The sequence below is a fragment of the Phoenix dactylifera genome, chromosome 3 (assembly GCF_051530095.1).
Source record: "Phoenix dactylifera cultivar Ajwa chromosome 3, Ajwa_hap1_PhDact_Kaust_v1.1, whole genome shotgun sequence".
NCBI lineage: Eukaryota > Viridiplantae > Streptophyta > Magnoliopsida > Arecales > Arecaceae > Phoenix > Phoenix dactylifera.
Genome location: NC_143192.1, coordinates 21289518 through 21296465, shown reverse-complemented (window position 1 = coordinate 21296465; position 6948 = coordinate 21289518).

Sequence of the window (6948 nt, the reverse complement as noted above, 5' to 3'; positions counted from 1 at the left end):
CATGTGCCAAGAGATGCATCCCATCATGATGGGGTGCTAAGGAGAAGGGTGTATCAACTTCTTTCTCACATCTCCCTCTTAAATCCTGATGATCCATGGGCCCAAATGCAGTGAACCAAAGCCAATGGTCCAGATCTAGGTGCCATCTAATGGTCCAGATCAAGACATCATCATCCAGGGTGCCATCCAATGGTCCAGAAGTAAGATGCCATCACCGATGGTCCAGATTCAGGCGCTGAGCAACGGTCCAGATCTTTCATCCAGAGAGCCATCCAGTGGTCCAGATTCAGGCGCTGATCAATGGTCCAGATCCTTCATCCAGGAATCCATCTAGTGGTCCAGATTCAGGCGCTGACCAATGGTCCAGATCCTTCATCCAGAAATCCATCCAATGGTCCAGATGAAGGCGCCAACCAGTGGACCAGATCCTTCATCCAGGAAGCGATCCAATGGTCCAGAAGTGAAGGCCCTATCAAACCCAATCCAATTGGGTTTAACCAACTTAAAGAAAACATTAAACCTAATCAAATCAGGTCTAATTAAAGCCAAATGGGTTTCAACTCTTGGCTAACCCATATTAGGTCATGATCTAATCATATTAGATCAACCAAATCTAAGAATCATATTCGAATTTAATTTGAATCAGGAGCTAGGGTTTGCAACACGTGCTAGCATGTTCATCTTGCAAACATGATCTAATCCAATTAGACCCTTGATCAATTCCCTTGTGTGTGACCCATTGGGTTCCTTATCTTAGCCAGCAGTAGGTGCAGGTGCAAGTTGACCTAACCTGATTAGAATACCTCTAATCCAATTTAGGTTCAATTTAGTGCTAAACCTGACTTAGCAATCAGAACCTTTCTGATGCTTTGATCTAATCAAACTCTTTGATCCGATCAACCCACAAGACATGATTGACGTCTAGCAACGTATCATGTCTACCCGGAAGATGAGGAATGTATTGGACAAATCCAAACATACCCTTCAGTGGAAAGTTACTGTGCAATTCAATCCCTCAGTCATACTACATCCTGAATAAGTGCTCGAGTATGGATCAATATCAAACTCAATCACTTATTCATGTCTCTCTCAATCTTTTATATGATAATTCAAACAATGAAACATTAGAAACTCTTTCTAATATTCATTTTGCTTTGATCAAAGGCTTCTTGAATCATCATAAGATTAGAGTAAGTAGGATGTTACCTTCTCTTACTAGAAGTGACTGATTCCTTGTTGACCTACTCACAACCTTCGTACAAAATCCACCATATCCAGAATACCCCGTACACAACGCAATGTCGTGAATGAGGGTAAACCAAAACATAGCTTCAAGTGCATAAGGTACCATGGTGATCTCAGGTCTAAGGATCACTTGCACAACTCCCACTATGAGAACCATCTTTTGATAATTAAGTAAGAATCCATAAGATGTTCTCATGGCTGGTCATTTCAGTGAACTCATTCCTCTAATGAGCACCCACATCTTTGTATTAGTGTCTCACACAAGTGATTGTGAGATCAATCACCCTCTACATTGAGCATACATAAGATGTGCCAGTCTTTCCGGTAATATTGATCCCCGACTCAATATACCAATTTGACTGGGAATATTCTAAATTAGGATTTTAGGATTTTAGGTCTCACTGGTATGATCTCATCATAACCCTAAAACCAATGTCCTAATTTATGGGGTTCATCATCCAATAATAAAATAGATAAGCAGCAAATGATGAAACACAATGCCTTTATTGATATATATCGAGTGTCAAAGTACATGATTTGGAGGATTACAAAGAGAAACCCATCAAATGATTGGCTTATAGGGCATCTACTCTTTCAATCTCCCACTTGCACTAAAGCCAATCGCCCTTATATTTTAACCCCATACAATCGAGGTGACGATTGAATTGCTGCTGTGGTAGAGCTTTAGTAAATGGGTCTGCTATATTGTTCTTTGTGTCTACTCGTTCAATCTTGACGTCTTGTCTTTCGATTATCTCTCGAACAAGGTGGAAGCGTCTCAAAATGTGCTTGGATCTATGATGAGACCTTGGTTCCTTAGCTTGTGCAACTGCTCCAGTGTTATCGCAATAAACTGGGACTGGTCCGGCAATCTCAGGAACTACACCCAGCTCTGTGATGAACTTCTTCATCCAGACTGCTTCCTTAGCAGCTTCACTAACAGCTATGTATTCTGCCTCAGTAGTTGAGTCAGCTACAGTTTGCTGTTTGGAACTTTTCCAACTCACAGCTCCACCATTCAAAGTGAAGATATATCCAGAGATTGACTTGCTATCATCTGGATCAGATTGAAAGCTAGAATCTGAATAGCCTTCTAGTTTCAATTCTGATCCTCCATAAATCAGAAAAACATCTCTAGTCCTTCTCAAGTATTTGAGAATGCTTTTCACAATTTTCCAATGATCCTCCCCGGGATCTGCCTGAAATCTACTTACCATACCCAAGGCATAAGCTACATCAGGCCTGGTACATAACATAGCATACATGATCGACCCTACTGCCGAAGCATAGGGAATAGAACTCATTCTATTCCTCTCTTCAGATGTCTTAGGAGACATCTTCCTAGAGAGTTGTATGCCATGTCCTATGGGTAAGAAACCTTTCTTACTTCCATCCATGTTGAACCTCTTCAGCACATTATCAATGTACCTAGACTGGGACAAACCTAGCATCCTTTTAGATCTATCTCTATAGATCCTTATACCAAGTATATAGGATGCTTCACCCAAGTCTTTCATGGAAAATTTCTTTGATAGCCAAGTCTTGACCGATTGCATCATTGGAACATCATTTCCAATGACCAATATATCGTCCACATATAATATCAAGAAGACAATAGCACTCCCACTAGTCTTCTTGTACACACAAGGTTCATCTATATTTTTAATGAAGCCAAACTCTTTGACTATCATATCAAAATGGATGTTCCAACTCCTAGATGCCTGCTTTAATCCATAAATGGATTTCTTAAGCCTACATACTTGATTTGCTCTCCCTTTTGAGACAAATCCCTCTGGCTGTGTCATATAAACCTCTTCCTCAAGGTGACCATTAAGAAAGGCGGTTTTGACATCCATCTGCCATATCTCATAATCATAGTATGCAGCTATAGCAAGGATAATCCGAATAGATTTGAGCATAGCTACTGGCGAAAAAGTTTCATCATAATCAATGCCTTGTTTTTGCCTGAAACCTTTTGCCACTAGCCTGGCCTTGTAGGTTTCTACTTGGCCATCAGCTCCTATCTTCTTCTTGTATACCCATTTGCACCCTATTGGAATCACTCCCTCAGGTGCATCAACCAAAGTCCACACTTGGTTTGTATACATAGAATCTATCTCGGATTTCATGGCGTCTAGCCATCTGTCAGAGTCCCTACTCTTGACAGCTTCCGAATAGGTCAGAGGGTCATCGTTATCAATGATGTGGGTGTTAGGGTTTTCCAGTGCCCTAGGGCGCAGCGGAAGATACGGGATTATAAAATTTTCTTATAAAACCCATTATATGAAACCCTAATAAGCCAAGATCGCCTTAATAGTATAACCAAATAATATAGAAAATATAATCTTGGTATAGAAGAATACCTATCACGCTATATCCAATATATCTGAAGATGTCCTAAGGTGCCCAAATGTTCACCCTCCGATGTTGATCCACACAGGAATGGGTTCAAGACTCTAGCTCCACCAAAACTTGATTCTAATTGTTCAATCCTTCCAAAGGATTTAATTGGCTGATTTTCCTTCACTTCCTTCTTCCTTTCTACCTCTAAAACATTCACTAGCCTTTTTGTCCTAAAGAAGACCCTCTTGTCTTGGGTTAGGACAAAAGAGAGAGGCTTGTAAGAAAGAAGGGATAAGGGAGAGAGAAGGAGAGGCTTTTTCTTGGATGATCTTTAGAACCCCAAGGCACCTCCTTATTTATAAGAGATGGAGGGATGCATCATAAAGGGATGCATCCCATCCACACACCTCATCATGATGAGGCATGTGCCAAGAGATGCATCCCATCATGATGGGGTGCTAAGGAGAAGGGTGTATCAACTTCTTTCTCACATCTCCCTCTTAAATCCTGATGATCCAAGGGCCCAAATGCAGTGAACCAAAGCCAATGGTCCAGATCTAGGCGCCATCTAATGGTCCAGATCAGGGCATCATCATCCAGGGTGCCATCCAGTGGTCCAGATTCAGGCGCTGAGCAACGGTCCAGATCTTTCATCCAGAGAGCCATCCAGTGGTCCAGATTCAGGCGCTGAGCAACGGTCCAGATCTTTCATCCAGAGAGCCATCCAGTGGTCCAGTTTCAGGCGCTAACCAGTGGACCAGATCCTTCATCCAAGAAGCCATCCAATGGTCCAGATGAAGGCGCCAACCAGTGGACCAGATCCTTCATCCAGGAAGCGATCCAATGGTCCAGAAGTGAAGGCCCTATCAAACCCAATCCAATTGGGTTTAACCAACTTAAAGAAAACATTAAACCTAATCAAATCAGGTCTAATTAAAGCCAAATGGGTTTCAACTCTTGGCTAACCCATATTAGGTCATGATCTAATCATATTAGATCAACCTAATCTAAGAATCATATTCGAATTTAATTCGAATCAGGAGCTAGGGTTTGCAACACGTGCTAGCATGTTCATCTTGCAAACATGATCTAATCCAATTAGACCCTTGATCAATTCCCTTGTGTGTGACCCATTGGGTTCCTTATCTTAGCCAGCAGTAGGTGCAGGTGCAAGTTGACCTAACCTGATTAGAATACCTCTAATCCAATTTAGGTTCAATTTAGTGCTAAACCTGACTTAGCAATCAGAACCTTTCTGATGCTTTGATCTAATCAAACTCTTTGATCCGATCAACCCACAAGACATGATTGACGTCTAGCAACGTATCATGTCTACCCGGAAGATGAGGAATGTATTGGACAAATCCAAACATACCCTTCAGCGGAAAGTTACTGTGCAATTCAATCCCTCAGTCATACTATATCCTGAATAAGTGCTCGAGTATGGATCAATATCAAACTCAATCACTTATTCATGTCTCTCTCAATCTTTTATATGATAATTCAAACAATGAAACATTAGAAACTCTTTCTAATATTCATTTTGCTTTGATCAAAGGCTTCTTGAATCATCATAAGATTAGAGTAAGTAGGATGTTACCTTCTCTTACTAGAAGTGACTGATTCCTTGTTGACCTACTCACAACCTTCGTACAAAATCCACCATATCCAGAATACCCCGTACACAACGCAATGTCGTGAATGAGGGTAAACCAAAACATAGCTTCAAGTGCACAAGGTACCATGGTGATCTCAGGTCTAAGGATCACTTGCACAACTCCCACTATGAGAACCATCTTTTGATAATTAAGTAAGAATCCATAAGATGTTCTCATGGCTGGTCATTTCAGTGAACTCATTCCTCTAATGAGCACCCACATCTTTGTATTAGTGTCTCACACAAGTGATTGTGAGATCAATCATCCTCTACATTGAGCATACATAAGATGTGCCAGTCTTTCCGGTAATATTGATCCCCGACTCAATATACCAATTTGACTGGGAATATTCTAAATTAGGATTTTAGGATTTTAGGTCTCACTGGTATGATCTCATCATAATCCTAAAACCAATGTCCTAATTTATGGGGTTCATCATCCAATAATAAAATAGATAAGCAGCAAATGATGAAACACAATGCCTTTATTGATATATATCGAGTGTCAAAGTACATGATTTGGAGGATTACAAAGAGAAACCCATCAAATGATTGGCTTATAGGGCATCTACTCTTTCAATCTCCCACTTGCACTAAAGCCAATCGCCCTTATATTTTAACCCCATACAATCGAGGTGACGATTGAATTGCTGCTGTGGTAGAGCTTTAGTAAATGGGTCTGCTATATTGTTCTTTGTGTCTACTCGTTCAATCTTGACGTCTTGTCTTTCGATTATCTCTCGAACAAGGTGGAAGCGTCTCAAAATGTGCTTGGATCTATGATGAGACCTTGGTTCCTTAGCTTGTGCAACTGCTCCAGTGTTATCGCAATAAACTGAGACTGGTCCGGCAATCTCAGGAACTACACCCAGCTCTGTGATGAACTTCTTCATCCAGACTGCTTCCTTAGCAGCTTCACTAACAGCTATGTATTCTGCCTCAGTAGTTGAGTCAGCTACAGTTTGCTGTTTGGAACTTTTCCAACTCACAGCTCCACCATTCAAAGTGAAGATATATCCAGAGATTGACTTGCTATCATCTGGATCAGATTGAAAGCTAGAATCTGAATAGCCTTCTAGTTTCAATTCTGATCCTCCATAAATCAGAAAAACATCTTTAGTCCTTCTCAAGTATTTGAGAATGCTTTTCACAATTTTCCAATGATCCTCCCCGGGATCTGCCTGAAATCTACTTACCATACCCAAGGCATAAGCTACATCAGGCCTGGTACATAACATAGCATACATGATCGACCCTACTGCCGAAGCATAGGGAATAGAACTCATTCTATTCCTCTCTTCAGATGTCTTAGGAGACATCTTCCTAGAGAGTTGTATGCCATGTCCTATGGGTAAGAAACCTTTCTTACTTCCATCCATGTTGAACCTCTTCAGCACATTATCAATGTACCTAGACTGGGACAAACCTAGCATCCTTTTAGATCTATCTCTATAGATCCTTATACCAAGTATATAGGATGCTTCACCCAAGTCTTTCATGGAAAATTTCTTTGATAGCCAAGTCTTGACCGATTGCATCATTGGAACATCATTTCCAATGACCAATATATCGTCCACATATAATATCAAGAAGACAATAGCACTCCCACTAGTCTTCTTGTACACACAAGGTTCATCTATATTTTTAATGAAGCCAAACTCTTTGACTATCATGTCAAAATGGATGTTCCAACTTCTAGATGC